The sequence below is a fragment of the Dioscorea cayenensis genome, chromosome 5, assembly GCF_009730915.1.
Source record: "Dioscorea cayenensis subsp. rotundata cultivar TDr96_F1 chromosome 5, TDr96_F1_v2_PseudoChromosome.rev07_lg8_w22 25.fasta, whole genome shotgun sequence".
NCBI lineage: Eukaryota > Viridiplantae > Streptophyta > Magnoliopsida > Dioscoreales > Dioscoreaceae > Dioscorea > Dioscorea cayenensis.
Genome location: NC_052475.1, coordinates 11,996,339 through 12,016,898, shown reverse-complemented (window position 1 = coordinate 12,016,898; position 20,560 = coordinate 11,996,339). Strand labels below are relative to the sequence as shown.

Genomic DNA, 20,560 nt, shown 5'->3' with positions numbered 1-20,560 from the left:
AAAGGTAGGGATGGCACCACTTTATCTTTGCTTGTCCCCTCTTCCACCTCTATAACCTCGGGTGCGTGTTCTTTTGGCATCTTACTCGGAAGCCTACCTTCAACCTCACGCCCACTTCTCAAAGTGATCACCTTCAATCAACTGATGGGCCTCATCGGGGGTCTTGCTAGCTAAGGTACCTCCTGATGCCGCATCCAAGAGTTACCTTGTACTCGGGTTCAAACCATTGTAAAAGGTTTGAACAATCATCCACTCCGGGAATCCTTGTTGCAGGCACTTCCTCAGGAGCTCCTTGAACCTTTCTCATGTCTCAAATAGAGACTCCAATTCCAACTGAACAAAGGATGAGATCTCGTTCCTAGGCTTTGTTGATTTTCTGGGAGGGAAATAATGGGTTAGAAAAGCTTCCACCATCTCCTCCCACATGGTAATTGACGCTCTAGGTAACGAGTGTAGCCACTACTTCGCTCTCCCCTTTAGGGAAAATGGGAAGGCTCTCAATTTGATGGCATCATCCGTCACCCCATTTATCTTCAACATATGACACACCTCAAGAAAGCTCTCTGTGTGACTGTTTGGATCATCATCGGCCAAATTGTTAAACTGTACTGATTGCTGCAACATGTGGATGAATGGCAGCTTCAGCTCAAAGTTCTGAGTTGTAATTGGGGGACGCACAATACTCGATTGTGTTTCCCAACACTGAAGGTCTGGAATAATCGGACAATGTTCGTTGTTGCTCATTCTGTTCTACCATGTTTTCAGATTCTTCTCGCTTCCAAATCATCTGGATTAGACTATTCATGCACACGCTCTTTCCCTTTTCTTCTAAGTGTATGTTCAAACTCAGGATCCCCTTCAATCAATATTGAGGGATTCCCTCGGGTCATAACCTGTAGCTGCAACCAAAAAGAAAGAAAAAGAAATCAGAACAATGATAGAATTAGAAGATATGAAATAAAATATGTGGTAAATAGCTAAGAAAACAAAGTGCAAAGTATCTCTAAATGCCTATTCCCTGGCAATGGCGCCAAAAACTTGACAAGGACCCCTTGCGTATATCCCGCAAGTGCACGGGTTTGTCGAAGTAATACTCCCTGGTGAGCGGGTATCGAATCCACAGGGAGTAGGGAATAAAAATACTTAATTCGATTCTTAGCTATGTAAAAGATCAATGATAATGAGTGTGACAATGATTCAATTCTTAACTGTAAAAGCAACAAGTAAGAGAGCAAAAGTAAAGAAAGGGGTAAGGCAATCGATAAAGATGGGGTACCCGGATAATGCTCTGCCTAGGATAATTGTTTCAAGTGTAAGAATCCTCTATTATGCTTCCTAATCAATGCAGTGGTGAGTCGTGGAAATCCTTAATTACATAGTCCCAAATCTAAGGTCAACTATGCCTAACTCTATACATGTGAAGGAGGAGAAATCGAACAATCTCAACACCTCGCACTCGCATTGAGTTGCAATGAGCTCTAGGGATTCCAAGTGATAAATCTCTTCCTTATAATAGACCTTACCCTTTGGTCCAGGTGGAAGGTTCCTAACCACAATTGAGCCCTAGATACTAAGATCACCTCAACGCTTCACTCCATTGCACGCGCAACTAAGCCCCAACGGAAGTTCATCCCTTAGACCATTCACTCTATTATGACCGCAAAGAACTTGAGGAACGGAGGTAGAATCTATCACGCTGAAGTGGAAAGGGGACGCTCCTGTACCTCTCGACTCACCCTCTCAACCCTCTCCAACCTAGCTTTGTCTAACGCTCGTGGTGTATCACTCACTCACAAGGTTACCAACAAGAACTCTCAACCCTAGTGTCACTCTAGGGGAAATGTTTATACAATCAAGCATTCAAGGTTGGAACTCACAATAAACATTAATTTATTGAAAGCATAATAAAGATATTCAAAGAAACAAATACATCTTAGGGTTCACAATACCCGAGTACCCATTAGGGGTTTAGCTCTCCATGGAGCTAAGTACAATCAAAGAAATAGAATGTAAAAGCAATGAATCCATAAAGAAACCTCCTCGATAGTTGTGCCAATGGTCTTGTGGAAAGTCCTCTACTCATCGTCCAAGGATTCCCTCGTCCGGTATAGGATACGCCTCGACGGAAGCTCCCCTACCAACCTTCTTCCTAAGGAATGAAGATGTCAGAGCCGTAGAACCTCTCCAAAACCTTGGCCAATACCCTTCGAAACCCTAGCCAAAGCCCTCTCTCAAGTTGGGGAAAAGATAGAGAAAAGAATACTAAAATCGGGGCAGATTCGACTTTAAATAGGGCTGGAATCAGGCGACTACACGGGCGTGGATGGTTCACGCTCCCGTGGGGAATTTCTACATGGGCGTGGATAATTTCCACACGCCCGTGTGGATCCTCTGAATTCCTACTTTCTCGACCGGCTGTGAACAGTGCTGCTACAATACTTTCTACCCTGTTGCTACAGTGCTCTTCTACAGTATCCGCCTGAATAGCTTCCCGAATCCATACTTTCATCGGAGTAACGCAAGCGGGCACACGTTCACATCGTGGATCACTTGCATCTTCAATGATATGCACGTTGGTGAAGCTCTTGTTCTATTTGCATAAGTCAGAATGCTCGAGTGTGACTGCCTTTGTGCCCCTCCAAATGGATGTGCCAACTCGAATACGAGGAGGTTGGCACAGACTCTAGCATCTCACATCGACCTATGTCTTCGTGTTTGAACCTTAGGAAGATTTCCTCCAAAATCAGTGCATTGTAATCCACATTGGCTTCTTTCCTTCATACTTGGCCTCACAACCCTACCTGCACGAAAGTAACATAAAAACACACATATTAGTGTAAAATCCTGAGAAAAGTAATGCTCGACATAAGGAATGAACGCTTCACATTCATATTGCAGAAGCACTTATCAAGCACCTAGAGGTTTTTCGAGATAGGGAATTTTGCCTAACTCATGCACTCTATACGGGGCCGCATGAAGGCCGTATGGAGCCCGGTATGCTACTGAAATTGATGTTATTTAAGGTGTTTTCTAGGGCAAATAAGGGGACTTCTTCTTGGCCTTTTGGGATGCCACTACCATACCTTCTTGAGGCCTTCTAACCACCTTTCAGCAGTTGTCCTTGTGGGAAACAAGCACACATCATCACTAATTGATACAACTATTATTCGTGGAAATTGTTAATTACATGATCCCAAATCTAAGGTTAACCATGCCTAACTCTATACATGTCCCGGAGGAGAGATTAAATGACCTCTCAACATCGTACTCGCATAGAATTGCAATGAGCCCTAGGGATTCCAAGTGATAAACCTTATTCCTATGTATGGACATAACCCTTTGGTCCAAGTATAAGATCCCTAGCCACAATTAAGCCCTAGGTGTTAAAATCATATCAACACTTTACTCCATTGCAATTGCAACTAAGCCCCAGTGGAAGGTCATCCCTTAGCCCATTCACTCTACTATGGCTGCAAAGAACTCTTGGAACGTAGAGGTAGGATAGATCACACTGGACGGAAAAGGGGAATGCTCTGTTAGCTCTTGACTCACCCTCTAAACCCACTCCAATCTAGCTTTGTCTAACTCTTATGGTGTGTCACTTACTCACAATGGTTACCAACAAGAACTCTTAACCCTAGTGTCACTCTAGGAGAGTATTCATACAATCAAACATACAAGATTGAAACACATAATAAACATCAATTTAATTGAAAGCATAATAAAAGAGATTCAATGAAACGAATACATCCTAAGGTTCACAAATACCCAAGTACCCACTAGGGGTTTAGCTCTCCATGGAGCTAGATACAATCAATGAAAACTGAATGTAAAAACAAAGCATCCATAAAAAACCCCTAGTTAGTCGTGGCGATGGTCTTGTGGAAAATCCTCTACTCGTCGAAAGAGTCTCTTTGTCGGGCCTAGGATACACCTCGCCGATTGGTGCCGAAGAAAGCTCTCCCACTAACCTTCTTCCAAACGACGCCCGATGTCAGAGCCGTAGAACCTCTCTAAAGCCCTAGTCAAAACCTCTCAAAACTCTAGCCACCGTCCTCTCTCAAATTATGGAAAAGATGGAGAAAAGAATGCTGAAATCGGGGCTGAAATAAGCTTTTAAATGGCTGGAATCAGGAATCCACACGCCCATGTGGGCGCCCTTGTGGATTTTTCACACGGGCATGTGGAATTTCCACACGCTCGTGTGGATTCTCTATTTTTTTGTTTTCTTGTTTTCTCGGCCGGCTGTGAACAGTGCTGCTACAATATTTTGCTACACTTTTTACTTTAGTACCCTACTACAGTATCGACCCGAAATACTTCCGAATCCATGCTTTAATTGAGGTAGCGCAAATGGGCACACATTTACGTCGTGGATCTTGTTCTATATGAACAAGTCAGAATGCTTGAATGTGATTGCCCTTGTGATCCTCCAAATACTTGTGCTAACTCGAATACTAGGAGGTTCGCAAACATTCCTGCATCTCGAACCCGACTTATGTCTTCGCGTTTGAACCTTAGCAAGATTTCCTCCAAATTGGTGCATTACGACCCACATTGGCTTCTTTCTGTCATAATCGGTCTCACAACCCTACCTGCATGAAAGTAACATAAATACATACATATTAGCGTTAAAACCAAAGAAAAGTAATGCTCAACACAAGGAAAAAAACACTTCGTATTCTTATCACAAAAGCACTTATCAAACTCCCCCACACTTAAGCTTTTGTTTGTCCTCAAGCAAAAAATAAAACATTATGTGCATGGATGAAGTAAATATTAGAAGTGCTTGGCCTTAAGTTCACCAAAGCATACAAAGAAGGCATTCTACAAGTAAGGGAAATATTTAACACTAAATAAGAAAAATCAATGCTCTACCTAAAAACTTGAACCAAAAACGGACAACAAATCAGAAATCGTGTAAGTGTATGAACTCACTCAAGTCAACCGAAAGTATACTCCTCAAAGTTTTATGTATAAAGGATTTATTTATCTACAAACGGTAACAAAAATTCAAAAAGGGTAGTAGCTTCACACATCCTCCCAGGTTTCCAAAGCGGCCGCTAAGGTGGCTTTCACACTTTTGAGGTGGTAGTTCTTTCTACCGGGGTGGTAGCTTTCACACATCCCATGACAAAGCTCTTTCTCTCATTAGGGCATAACTAGTATCCGACTTATGAGAGTAGCTTAATACATCATAGGTGGTAGCTCTTTCCACCCAACAAGCACAACTAAACAACAAAACTATTTTGTTCTTTTTTTTCATTTTTTTTAGAATTAACACAAGAAACAACTAAAACTAGTCCCTTATACATCAAACATAAGCTTCCAAAAGAGTTCAAAGAGTGAGTAGTGCAACAAGTGTCAATCGGGGAAAAACTCCTAAAAATTCAAACAAAAACTAGAGCATGAAAACATTCAATGTTAAAAATCTCCTAAACCCATGAATACAATTAATGCAACTAAGGTGAACCGCCATTGGCTATGTGAGCATATATATCAATCAAAACTAGTACAAAAGAGATGCGTGCACTATGAAAGTCCCACCCCCCCCCCAACACTTAAGTTGTACATTGTCCCCAATGTACACATGCAAGCTCATTCATAATGTAAATCAATTAAATTTAGATGTGGGAGAAGCACTCAAAATAATACTCCCCTTACTCCTAGTGTTGAATTTGATAGAGTTATGTCCTTGGGAGTGATGTTCCAACGGGTTGTGAAGCTCACACGGAAAAGTGCCAAAACACCTTGGCTGTGCCCATGATAAAGTCTCAATTCCCATGATGACTAGACCATCTGCACGCATACATGAGGGGGTTCACTGAAGCTCAATAAAAATAAACAGAACTCGAGTATATAAAAGATAAGATAATGAATACAACTCGAGATATAAAATGAAAATAAACTCAGAATGAAAGTCCTTTCTGAGTTTACAAGTCCAAAATAAAGTGCGGAAGGAAAAGATGAGGAAAATAAAATCAAGTGTCGATGTCGTCCTCTGGCTCTGCTACTGGTAATGAAGTACATGGTGGGTCAACTGGTGCCGGAATAGGGGATGGATTTGCAGGAGAAATCGAGGAGGCCTGATAAGTCCTCGGCCACAGGACAAATGATGAGCTGATGTCTCACTCTAAGATCTGCTGTAATGTGTCGAAATATGCCATGAACTATGTATACCGTGCGTCCTGTGCAGCCCTAATATCGGCAATCTCTGCTCGGGCCTTTGCTACCTCTGTCCGTATCATCCCCACAGTGCTCTCGAGCCTATCAAAGAGATCCTGGGCTTGAGATGGTGAAAACATGCACACGGGGGATGGGTCCTCTGTCACCGGAGGTGCCTCGGTCTCCATAGGTGCTGACTGAGGCTTTCGGGCAGGCTGGGAAGTGTCAACATCATCACCCTCCTCCTTGGCTATCTCTGGGTCCCGTAAAACCAGAGCATAAACCCCCGTCCGAACCCTAAGAACCATGCCCATCAATCTCATCATCTCCAGGCTTAAGAGCGTAGGTATACTAGTCTTCTCGGCCCCGCGAATCGCGTCCAAGAGACCCATAGCCTGAGCTAATCTCGTAATGTATGCACCCGAGCAAGATCGCTCCCGATCTGGCATACTGGACGTGATGTCGAATGTAGTCAGCGATGATGTGCCCTAGATGGATCGGTGTGCGCTGCATCGTCGAATTCAAGTACAGAAACTCCTGCCAACTCAGAACGACAGTGCTATCACCATGGCCATTCACTGACCTGCTCATGATGGCATGTAGATATCGGTACATAGGTCAAGAAAGGCACGTGGCCTTGGACACCCCCGGCTCAAACTGGCCCTGACCACATAATGCTTTGTAAGATCTCTGTGGTGTCAGAGCTCTAAGATAATCTGAGTAATACTCAGACTATAGTGATATCCAAGTGCTCTAAACTGAACTACGACTAGGTCTTTGAATCTCGTATAGGATCTGTCGAACTCGAATGATGACAGAACCTCTAGTGTAAGCTCCAGTATGGCTGGCTCTCTAATCAACAATAACTACCTCCAACCACCCACTGAAACGAGATCCTCAACCTCATAAGTGAACTCATCCCCCTATTGCAAATCTCTCAATATACTCGTTTATAAGAACCGAGTCTATCCGAATCGAAGTCTCGACCGATGCTCAAAATGAGCCTTATGCTCGGGGATAGTGAATCTCATGCTCTCAGACTTAGGAGACGACTCTCGTGGATGCTTATCAGCTTGCTTCTTTGACCTGGGTGCCATAGTCTGCAAAAATTGAAAGAGAATTGATCAAACCAGTTAATTAAACATAGCTGCAGAAATCCACACGGTCATGCGAAATTTCGGTACGCCACACCTCTAACTCCATAAATACACCATTACAAAGCTTCTCCTTTGATCTAAATATAAATAACTATTCTAATTGAAGAAACGAAGCATTATTGACAAGTTTCATCGATGAAAATCATGAGTTTGCGAAGGAAATCAAAGATAGGGCTTACCGTCTAGTTGAGATGAGAAAGCTTTAAAAACGGCTGGAAAACCAAGCAAAATCCTACCAAATTGGCGATATGAGGTGGGGAAACAATGTAGGAGTGCTCTTAGACAACTGGAGGATATTAGGGTGAAGGTAAAAGATAATCCTTTTAAAAGGACTCGCGCCTCTTGCAGTTCTGTACATCCACACGTGCGTGTGGAAATTACCCACGCCCGTGCACCTCCACAAGAAAGCTTCACAGGGGCAGGTGCATGCTCCTGCATGATCTCGGGAAAACACTTACTACCTCTGAACACAACTACATGGTGTTGTGAGAAATACCCACGCCAGTGCCCCGACCCACAGGGGCAGCCGCACGCCCCTGTGGCTGCTCTGGACATCCGAGAAAAATTGCTAAGTGTTCCCAAGCCCAACTCATAGGGGCAAGCGCACACTCCTGTGTGCTCTCAGGATGAAGAAAGCTCCTCCGCAGATATTCGCACGGGTGTGTGAAAATTACACACGCCCGTGTGATTTTCACAAGGTCGCCCGCAGGGGCGAGTCCACGTCCCTGTGTGCTTTCGGGATAATCTGCCAATCTCTGTAGGAATTCACACGCTCGTGTGGAAATTACCCATGGGTGTGCAAGAATCACATGGTCGTTCACAGGGGCGAGTCCACGCCCCTGTGCCTTCTCGGGATGAGCTCGCAATACAAAACCACGGGCGTGTGTTAATTCCACACCCCCGTGTGTTTTCTCTGGATGCCTTAGAAAACTCTGCAGGCTCTTCAGAAAATTTCTGAACATGTTTACACACTAAGAGCCTGCCCCAATATGCAATTTATACCAGTGAAAAACATGAGAAGTAGCTCAAACAACCAAAACTTTACCAAATGCTAATGAAAACACACGATGAACTTGAAAACCCACAATAAAATCACAGCAGAAATATATAAAAAATCAAGAAACCAACACTCAACAATTTATTCAAGCAACACTAAACTACCAAATTAATAAAATAGTAAACACTTGGGTTGTCTCCTAAGAAGCGCTTGTTTAATATCACTTAGCTTGACGTACCTTGTATTATCTCACGGGGCCTCATAGATGAAAGTTGCCTCTTACCCATGGCTTGGAAACATGATGAGCAAAATCTATTGACGGTAAAGGGTGAATTGTTGGGCTAGGGATCACCTAGCAATGATTCACCCAGTTTGTTCGGTACACGTATGTCTCCAACAGCCTTGTAGCATTTCTAGTGGCGTCTCCTAGCCCTCTTCAAATTCTGGAGCACCTTCTTCAAGATCCCCGGGGTAGATGGTACTTCTTCCGTTGAAGCAAGCATCATTACTTCTTCATTGTCCTCCTCTTGGTCGAACAAGCCTTCGTATGGATCTGGATTGAACATTTCCTGCATGTATTCATCAACAATCTCATCAGTAGCGTCTAGAAAATACAAAGTATCATTGAAATCAAGAGAATGCCACATAGCTTCAGCAAGGCGATATGTGAGCTTGTCATCTCCAACTCTTAAAGTTAGCTCTCCGCCATCAATATCAATCAATGTCTTGGAAGTCCACAAAAATAGCCTCCCAAGTATCAAGGGTACATCCGCATCCTCATCGACGTCTAGCACCCCGATGTCTACAGGAAATATATACTTGTCCACCTTGAAAAGCACTTCTTTGATGATACCCCTCGAATGTCTCACCGTTCGATCCGCCAATTGCAAAGTCATCCGAGTAGGCCTAGGCTCGCCCAAACCTAGCTTTTGAAAGAAGGTGTATGGCATGACGTTGATATTGGCCCTTGAGTCAGCCAATGCCATTTCTTCACCTAGATTGCCAATATTACATGGAATGATGAAGCTTCCCGGGTCTTTCTTCTTGTTCGGCATGTTCTTTTGCAAAACTGCCGAGCAAGATCCATCTAAAATCACTGATGCAATCTCCTCTAACATCCTCTTGTTGGTCAAGAAGTCTTTCAAGAATTTTGCATACTTAGGCATTTGGGCCAATGCCTCAACAAAAGGAATAGTAAAGTGGAGTTGTTTGAACAAACTCAGGAACTTCTTGTACTGTTCATCCCCTTGGTCATTCTTCAGTCTAGAGGGAAAAGGGATTCTTGTCTTCAAAGGTGGGGTTGCCACTTCCTTCTCTTTGCTTGCTCCCTTGTCAACCTCTCTAACCTCGGGTGTGTGTTCATTTGGCTTCTCACTCAGAAACTTACCCTCAACCTCATGAGCACTTGTCAAAGTGACCGCCTTCACATGCTCTCTAGGTTTGGTCTCGGTATTACTCGGTAAGCTTCCATGTGACCTTTCCGATAGAGACTTTACAATTTTCCCCACTTGATTTTCAAGATTATGCAAAGAGGCGGTATGGTTGGGAGGTGTAGACTTAACTGATTAAAATCTTGTATCTGACGATTGCACAAACCTAGTTAAGGCCTTCTCCAAATCTTTAATTCGGGTCTCCAAACCTGAAACTCTATTTTCCATGTTTGGAGCTTACTGTTGTTATTGGAAACCCGGTGGCCCTATGGCCTTTTCTGGACCTTGGTTGCTCCATGAGAAATTGGGATGACTCTCCAACCTAGATTGTAGGTATTGTTGTATTGATTTCCTTGATTCCTCATGCCATTACCCACAAAATTGACATTTTCAACCAAAGATGCATCACCAATAGATATCAGTCAATCGGAGGGAGCATGTCCTCCACCAAACCCGGTGCAAGTAATCATGGCCGCTACATTGTTCGAAGTTAGAAGATCTAACTTCTTACTCAATGATTCCACTTGAGATGCTAACGAAGTCACTGCATCTATCTCAGGGAGACCGGCTACCTTTTCCTTTTCCCTGGCATTCAATTGGTAGCTGTTTAGCCCTATTTCTTCAATTAATTGATGGACCTCACTGGGGGTCTTGCTACCTAAGGTACATCCTGCTGTCGCATCCAAGGGTTGCCTTGTACTCAGATTCAGATAGTTGTAAAAGTTCTGAACAATCATCCACTCTGGGAATCTGTTTTACAGCCACTTTCTCAGGAGCTCCTTGAACCTTTCCCACGTCTCAAATAGAGACTCCAATTCTAATTATACAAAGGATGAGATCTCATTCCTAAGCTTTGCAGATTTTTCGGGAGGGAAATAACAGCCATGAAAAGCTTCTAGCATCTCCTCCCATGTTGTAATTGATGCTCTAGGTAATGAGTGTAGCCACCGCTTCGCTCTCCCTTTCAAGGAAAATGGGAAGGCTCTCAACTTGATGGCATCATCCATTACCCCATTTATCTTTAACACATCATTGGTCAAACCATTGAACTGTGCAAATTACTGCAACATGTGGATGAATGCCGGCTTCAGCTCAAAGTTCTTAGCTATAATCGGGGGATGCATAATACTCGATTGTGTCCTCAATACTGAAGGTCTGGCATAATCTGATAATGTCCACTGCTGCTCATTCTGTTCTGCCATGTTTTTAGATTCTTCTACTTCGAAATCAGCTAGATTAGACTGTTCTTGGACAGTTTCTTTTCCTTTTCTTTTAAGTGTACGTTCGAGCTCAGGATCTCCTTCAATCAATATTGAGGGGTTCTCTCGAGTCATAACAGGAGTTGCACCAAAAGAAAGAAAACAAAATCAGAATGATGACAGAAAAGAAGATATGAAATAGAATGAATGAATAGCTCAGAAAACAAAGTGCAAAGTATCTTTAAACGCCTATTCCCTGGCAACGGCGTCAAAAACTTGACACGTCCGAATATGCGTGTAAACCGCAAGTGCACGGGTGTCGAAGTAATAATCCAAGATGCGTGGGTATCATATCCATAGAGAGTAGGGAATAAAGACACTTAAGCTGTTTCTTAACTAATGTAGAAGATAAATAGTGATATGTGTGATAAAATATGAAAAAACAAAAATAAAAGCAACAAGATAGAGAACACAAGTAAAGGAGTAGGTAAGCCAATCGATAAAGATGGGGTACCCGGATATTGATCCGCCAAGGATAATCATTTAAAGTGCAAGAACCCTCTATTATACTTCCTAACTGATGCAACTATGAGTCGTGGAAATCCTTAATTACATGATCCAAAATCTAAGGTTAACCATGCTTAACTCTATACATGTCTCGGAGGGAAGATTAAATAACCTCTCAACCTCACACTCGCATAGAATTGTAATGAGCTCTAGGGATTCCAAGTGATAAACCCTATTCCTCAGTATAGACCTAACCCTTTGGTCCAGGTGGAAGATCCCTAGCCACAATTAAGCCCTAGGTGCTAAAATCACCTCAACGCTTCACTCCATTGCACTAATAACTAAGCCCCAACGGAAGGCCATCACTTAGCCCATTCACTCTACTATGGTCGCAAAGAACTCTTTGAATGTGGAGGTAGGATAGATCACACCGAAGGGGAAAGGGGACGCTCCACTACCTCTCAACTCACCCTCTTAACCCTCTCTGATCTGTATTTATCTAACTCTCATGGTGTGTCACTCACTCTTAAGAGTTACCAACTAGAACTCTTAACCCTAGTGTCACTCTAGGGGAGTATTCATACAATCAAACATGTAAGATTGGAACTCACAATAAACATCAATTAATTGAAAGCATAATAAAGTGATTCAATGAAATGAATACATCCTAGGGTTCACAAGTATCTAAGTACCCACTAGGGGTTTAGCTCTCCATGGAGCAAAATACAATCAATGAAATCGAGTGTAAACACAAAACACCCATAGAAAACCCCCTCGTTAGTTGTGGCAATGGTCTTATGGAGAGTCCTCCACTCGTCGCAAGAGTCTCTTTGTCTGACCTAGGATACACCTCACCGGATCGGTGCCGACGAAAGCTCTCTCACTAACCTTCTTCCAAATGGCGTACGATGTCAGAGCCATAGAACCTCTCCAAATCCCTAGCCAATAGCTCTCAAAACCCTAGCCGCCCTTCTCACTCATGTTGGGGAGAAGATGTAGAAAAGAATTCTGAAATCGGGGCTGAAATCAGCTTTTAAAGGGCTGGAATAGGGAATCCACACGCCCGTGTCAGTACTCCCCGTGGATTTTTCACACGGGCGTGTGGAATTTCCACATGCCCGAGTGGATCTCTATTTTCCTATTTTCTCGCCGGTTGTGAACAGTGCTGCTGCAATATTTTTGCTACAATTTTACTTCACTACGCTACTATAGTACCGGCCCGACATACTCCTGAATCCATGCTTTCATCGAGGTAACGCAAACGGGCACACGTTTACGTCATGGATCGCTTTGCTTCTTCAATAACGGACATGTTGGTGGAGATCTTGTTCTATATGCACAATTCAAAATGCTTGAATGTGACTGCCCTTGTGTCCCTCCAAATAGTTGTGCTAACTCGAATACGATGAGGTTAGCACACATTCATGCATCTCGAACCTGACCTATGTCTTCGCGTTTGAACCTTAGCAAGATTTCCTCCAAATTGGTGCATTATGACCCACATTGGCTTCTTTCTCTCATAATCGGTCTCACAACCCTACCTTCATGAATGTAACATAAATATACACATATTAGCGTTAAACCCCGAGAAACGTAATGCTCAACACAAGGAAAGAACACTTTGTATTCTTATCACACAAGCACTTATCAACAAGTTTGGACAAAAGGAAGCAAAAGTAGATCATGGATGCTCTTATTGATGGAATTCTTAAATCAAACAAAGGTGAAGACATAAGTTGTGCTCAAAGACATATGGGTGTGTGCCAACCTCCATGGTGCTCAAACAAACACACAAAGTGGAGGGGCACAAAGGCAGTCGCACTCATATGTTCTGACTTGTGTACCATTGTTAAAAGCTTCGCCAATGTAATTTCATGGAAGACGGAACATGATCTACCACATGGATGTGTGCCTAATCATGCGACCTCGATGAAAAGAGTGAATTAAAGAGCATATCGGTGAAGTACTGTAGTAGTTTACTATAGCAATACACTGTTCAAAATCACTGTAACAGTTACTGTTCACTAGGTACAAGAAAGGAAAACCTGGAAATTCACACGGCCGTGTGAAAATTCCACAAGCCCGTGTGGATGCTTGATTTTAGCCATATAAATACTGCTTTGAGGGTTTTATTTGGGATCTTCTTTTTATCTTTTGCCTATCTTCTGGGCGGAGCGCCACTACGGTTTGGAGAGGCTTTTGCTTTGTTTTAGGAGTTGTTCTATGATATTCAACATCGAGTTACTTTGGAGGAGAGTTATTGGGGGAACTTTCGTCGGCATTGTTTCGGCGAGATGTGACCTAGGTTTGAGAAGGGAACCTTTGGAGAAGACGAGGAGGCTAATCAAGACCATCGACACGGATGACAAGGGGGTTGTCTCTATGGATTTCTTGCATTAACTTTTAACTTCATTGTTAATTTTGCATTGCTCCGTGGAGAGGTAAACCCCTAGTGGGTGCCTGGACATGTAAATCCTAAGATGATTTTGTATCATTGACTCTTATTATGTGTCCTTTAATTGATGTTTTAATTGAGTTTCAATGTCATGTGCTTGTTGATTTGATTTTCCCTTAGAATGACACTAGGGTCGAGAATCTATCTAGGTAATCCTTTGAAGAGGTGATAACTTCATTAGAATTAGACTTAGCAAGATTGAAGAAGCTTGAGAGGGTGAGTCGAGAGGTGGCGAAACACCCCATTCCCTTCCGATATGATTTATCCTACCTCCACGTTCTAAGAGATCTTTGTGGTCATGATAGAGTGAAGTGCCAAGAGACAAACTCCATTGGGCTTAGTTGTGTAAGCTATAGAGTAAAGTGTTTAAGTAATCTTGGTACTGGGGCATAATCATGACCAGGGGTCTTTTGCCTGGACCAAAGGGTTTGATCTATACTAGGGAAAAGGGTTTATCACTTGGAATCCCTAGAGCTCCAAGTAGTTCCACACAATGTCAGGTGTTGAGAATATTCCTTTCCGCCAGGCATAATGTTGAGGACTAATCTCGGTTGACCTTAGGTTTCGGACCGTGTGTCTTTGGATTGCCACGACTCATTAAACTTCAATTAGGAGACATAAATAGTAGTATTGCACTTGAAACAATAGTCCTAGGGTGAGCATTGTCCAAGTACCCCATTTTACCGTTAGTTAACTCTCTTTCCTATTCTTTCTTGTTCCCTCTTCTCTTTACTTTTATTTGTATTAATACTTTGAATCAACATCACAACTTGGTTTTCACTATAGTTAAGTAGCACTACTTGTGTTTCCGAGCAACTAATCCCTGTGGATTTAACTACCCACTCACCGGGATATTTTATTACTTCGACAACCCATACACTTGTCTCAAGATCCGATAGGTAGAGAAGAGAAAAATAAGCTATAGGCACGGCAACTGACTGTGATTTCCGGTGGTGGGCACCAGTAGCGATGGCAGCATTGGGAGAAGAGGGGTAGATGACGGCTAGGATTTCTCAAGAGACTATCTCTCATTAACTCTATTGTCTCTCCCTCATATTAGGATTAGACCATCTATTTATATTAGAAACCAGAAACCCTAATTTATGATAAAACCATTCACTCCTAATCAAATTAGTACTTTCTTCTTTACTTGATTAATTAAACCATTTTAATTAACCAAATTGATTAGATTGAATTAACACATAATAAGACCCAATGAGAATAAGCTATTCAGTCCACCTAATTAGGTGGTCCAATGAGTGACAATTACTCAACCTTGATCCTGGCATCTAAGTATACAATCCTGTAGGTCCATTTAACATTGACAATGTGCTTAAATAACTTTAACGCTCATAAATCATAATTATCCTCTAGTAAGATATTATAATTACCCAATATTAAACGAAGGTCAATTTCGAGAATTAACGGAACCTATCGCAACCTTATACAATTATTTGCCACTTAATATCTTAATTAGCAGAAGGCATGGAGCGAGTCATCCTTAATTTCTTGATTTCTTAGTGAACTAACTTGGTCAAGTAAATGATACCTCTTATCATTTCCCTTGGGTGTAGCCACACACTACTCGGTCTTACTAATCAAGTGTCCAGTGATATTAACTCTCTCTACAAAGAGGGACAATCCCTTCACTTCACTCATATTTCTTCAACATGAATTGTGACATGCCCAAACATACCTATACTTGTCACTTAGTTACGAATGATGTTAGGTGTAAGTCAAAGCATGTAAGGATTCATCTGAGATCCATAGTGATTTCAGGTAGAAGAATTCGAGTACAAGAATTACTTGAGAAAAACAATTATGACTTTACAACCATGTTGTATTCTCAAGAGCCGATCAATCCAGGTACACTGTTACCTAACATGTATCTATGTCCTTTGGTTGATGTCCATATTCTATGACTCTTAAACCAAGGCCATCTTAGAAAATACATACTAGTCTTAATTTATTTTCATTCCCGACGAAAATAATCGACAGGGGACATTTAGAATATTGTTCTAGTTTATGCTCTAAGGTTTTACTATCCAAATCACGTATTTGATAAGTTCAACAGAACCATTCAAGGATGCTTTATCTTATTAACTATGCAGAGAAATAATAATAGATAAAACGATGCTACATAATAATTATCCAAATAATAAGAGTTAATACAATGTATTGGGGCAACGGCTTGCACTAACAATCTCCCAATAGCTTGATAAGTGCTTGTGTATTTGTGTTCTTTTGCTCATGTAGGGTTGTGAAGCTATGTATTAAGAAAAGAAGCCAAAAATAGATCGTGAATGCACTATTTGGTGGAATCTTAGAAGGAACAAACGCGAAGACACAAGTGGGGATCTAAGATACGTGAATGTGTGACAACCTCCATGTATTCAAGTCATTATAATGAGTTGGAGGGGCACGAAGGCAGTCACATTTGCGTATCCTGACTTATGCATTAATAGCAAGATCTTCACCAATGAGGCCTTTGATTGGAGAAAAGTTGCGATCTACGGCATAAACTGTAGAAGTTACTGTTCAGAGCCGGACAAAAATCAGGTTTCCAGAGAATCCACACGTGTGTGGGAAATTCCCCACGCCCATGTGGAAATTCCACAGGCTCGTGTGGAGAATCCACAGGCTCATGTAGAGAATCCACAGGCTCGTGTGAAGAATCCACAGGGGCGTGTGGATGCCCGATTCTCGCCCTATTTAAGCCACGATTCAGCCCGATTTTTGGAGATCTTTTTCCACTCTTCTCTCCAGCTTTTGTCCATCTTTTGGGATGCTGTCAGCTAGGATTTTGATAGCCTTTTGGCAAGTCTTTAGAGTGGTTGTATGGATTCGACACCGCACTCTGTATGGATTCGATCTGGCGAGGTGTGCCTAGGCCGGACAAGGGGATCTTTGGAGAAGATGAGACTACTCCACAAGACCATCGAGACGAATAATGAGGGGTTTTTCTATGGATAACTTGTTTTTACATTCGATTTCATTGTTGATTGCAACCAACTCCATGGAGAGCTAAACCCCTAGTTGGTGCTTGGATTTGTAAACCCTAGGAAGTATTTGTTTCATTAATCTTCTATTATGTTTTCCTTAATTGAAGTCTTTAATTGAGTTCCAATCTTGAATGCTTGTTGCATGATTTCTCCCTTAGAGTGACACTAGGGTTAAGAGTCTACATTGGTAACCTTTGTGAGTGAGTGACACGCCATGAGGTTTAGACATTACAAGATTGGAGAGGGTCGAGAGGTTGAGTCGAGAGGTAGCGGAGCGTCCCCTTTCCCCTCCGATGTGTTTTATCCTACCTCCACATTCCAATAGTTCTTTGCGGTCATAGTAGAGTGAATGGGCTAGGGGATGATCTCCACTGTGGCTTAGTTGCAAAGGCAACGGAGTGAAGCGCTGAAGTGACTTTAGCACCTAGGGCTTAATTGCTACTAGGGTCTTTCGCCTGGACCAAATGGTTATATCTATACACTAGAATTGGGATTGTCACTTTGAATCCCTAGAGTGTCTTGCAACTCTACACAGTGTGAGGTGTTGAGATTGATCGATTTCTCCTCCGAGACATAGTGTAGAGTTAGTCATGGTTGACCATAGATTTGAGATCTTGTGTTTAAGGATTTCCACAACTTTTTAAGCGTAAATTAGGAGATATAATAATTGATTTTGCACTTAAAGCAATTGTCCTAGGTGGATCAATATCAGAGTACCCCACTTCTATCAATTGCCTTACCTCTAATCTATTTGTGCTTCTCTCATTCTTGTTTCTTTTATTCTTGCTTTCATTACATTTTATCAACAAAATCATTATTGCGTCTTTGCTTAGTTAAATATCAATCTTGTTATTTTTATTTCCTACTCCCTGTGTATACGATACCCACTCAACCGGGATTTATTACTTTAACAAACCCTTGCACTTCCGGGTCACACGCAAGGGTCGTTGCCAAGTTTTTGGCGTCGTTGCGGTGGAGTAAGTGTTTAGAGATACTTTGCACTTTGCTATTTTAGCTATTCATCATTTATTCTATTTCACATTTTCTTATTCTATCATCATTTTGATTTTTCTTTTCTTTTTGGTTGCAGCTCCAGGTTATGACCCAAAGAAACCCTTCACAAATTGTCAAAAGACATGGTGAACTTGAGCGTACACTTGGAAGAAGGGGAAAAAAACCTGTACAAAAATTGTCAATCCGAGCTGAAATAGAAGGTAAAGGTCAGATAATATGGCAGAACAGAATGAGCAACAGAGAACACTTTTTTACTATACCAAACCCTCAGTTTTGGGCACACAATCTAGCATTATGCGACCCTCGATTACAGCTTTGAACTTTTTTGCTGAAACCGGCATCCATCCAAATGATTCACTAGTCAGCGTAGTTCAATAGTTTGGCCGATGAGGATCTGAACAATCATATTGAGAACTTCTTGGAAGTTTGTAATATGTTGAATATTAATGTAGTGTCGAATGATGCTATCAGATTGAGGGCTTTCCCATTCTCTCTCAAAGGAAAACCCAAGCAATGGCTTCATTCATTGCCAAATGCTTCCATCACGTCTTGGAATGAAATGGTCCAAGCCTTTCTTTCGAGATACTTTCCTCTAGGAAAGTCAGCAAGGCTTTGTAATGAGATATCCTCATTCATACAGATGGAGTTCGAATCATTGTTTGAGACATGGGAGTGATTCAAGGACCTCTTACAGTAGTGTCCGCAACACAGTTCCTCCGACTAGATGATCATTTAAACTTTTTACAATGGGTTGAATCCAAGTACAAGACAGGTTCTAGATGTTGCTGTAGGAGGTACAATGAGGAACAAGACCCCTGATGAAGCTCGGTAATTGGTAGAGGAAATGGCCATGAACAGCTACAAGTGAAACACACGGGAAAGAAAGAAAGTAGCCTGACTCCATGAAATTGATGCAGTCACTTCTTTGGTGGCCCAAGTGGAATCATTGAGCAATAATTTAGACCTTCTCACTTCTAATAGATTGACGGTCGTCACTACTTGCATAGGTTGTGAGGGAGGACATACTCCAACCGATTGCCCTATTTCTATTGGTAATGTATCTTCAGATGAGCAAGTTAATTTTGCAAGTAATGCCATAAGGAACCAAGGTAATCCATATAACAACACCTACAATCAGGGTTGGAAGAACCACCCCAACTTTTCATGGAGTAACTACCAAGGGTAATAGAAAGCCATAGCACCACCGGGTTTCCAATAACAACAAGCCCCAAACATGGAGAATCATGTTTCAGGTTTGGAGACCCGAATGAACAATTTAGAGAAAGGTTTGACCAGATTTTTGCAGACGTCCGACAATCAGTTTCAGTTGGTCAAAGCTACACTTTGCAACCACACCACTTCATTGCACAATCTAGAGAATCAAGTGTGGGCAAATTGCAATGTCTCCATCGGAGAGACCACAAGGAAGCCTACGAGTAATACCGAGACTAATCCGAGAGAACATGTAAAGGCGATCACTTTGAGAAGTGGTCGTGAGGTTGAGGGTAGACCTCCTAGTGAGAAGACCAATGTTGAAGTGCCCGAGGTCGTGGAGGTTAAGGATAGAGCAAACAAAGAGAAGAAGGTGGCACCTCCACCTTACAAGCCGAGAATTCCCTACCCTTCAAGATTGAAGACTGAGCAAAATGATGAGCAATACAAGAAGTTCTAGGGTTTGTTCAAGCAATTGCACATCAACATTCCTTTTGTGGAGGCATTGTCTCAAATGCCTAGGTATGCTAAGTTCTTGAAAGATTTATTGATCAACAAGAGGAAGTTGGAGGAGAGTGCATCAATGATCTTAGATGCATCTTGTTTGGAAGTGTTGTAAAACAATATGCCGAACAAGAAGAAACCGCGGAAGCTTCATCATCCCATGCAACATTGGTAATATGGGTGAAAAAATGGCATTGGCGGACTCTGGGGCTAGTATTAACATCATGCCATATACCTTTTTCAAGAAGCTAGGCTTGGGAGAGCCCAGGCCCATTTGGGTGACATTGCAATTTGCAAACAGAATAGTGAGACATCCAAGGGTCATCATTGAAGACATACTTATCAAGGTGGACAAGTATATATTTTCTGTAGACTTCATAGTGTTTGACATTGACAAGGATGTAGATGTTCCTTTGATACTTGGAAGGCCATTCTTGCAAACTTTTAAGGCATTAATCGACATGGAAAGAGGGGAGTTGACACTGAGGGTTAGAGATGATAAGCTCACATACCGCCTCACAGAAGTCATGCGACATTCTCTTGACTTTGATGATACTCTACATTTTGTTGACACTACTGATGAGATAATTGATGAATATGTGTAGGAAATGTTGAATCCGGACCCGTACGAGGGATTGCTAGACCAAGAGGTGGATAATGAAGAAGTAATGATGCTTGGTCTAGAGGAAAAAGTACCATCTACTCCGGGAATCATGAAGAAGGTGCTCTGGAAAATGAAGCAGGCAAGGAGATGCCACAAGAAATACCCCAAGGCTATCGAGAGTGCGCAAGAACAGAATGAGGTTGGTGAATCCTTGTTAAGTGGTACCAAGCTCGACAACTCTCCCTCTACCTTTAAAAGACTATGTTCATCATTCTTCCAAGCATGGGTAAGAGGGAAATCTTCATCTATGAACC

At 42.1% G+C, this 20,560-nt stretch overlaps 2 non-coding genes across 2 annotated transcripts; one reads left to right on the top strand and one right to left on the bottom strand.

The window, feature by feature from the left end:
• Positions 1–259: 259 nt before the first annotated feature.
• On the top strand, positions 260–366 carry LOC120262658. Its single transcript, XR_005536918.1, has one exon. It is a non-coding gene; the product is annotated as a small nucleolar RNA R71 (small nucleolar RNA).
• An 18,167-nt stretch (positions 367–18,533) lies between these two features.
• Positions 18,534–18,640, bottom strand: LOC120262594. The gene has a single exon (XR_005536859.1). It is a non-coding gene; the product is annotated as a small nucleolar RNA R71 (small nucleolar RNA).
• Positions 18,641–20,560: the final 1,920 nt, after the last annotated feature.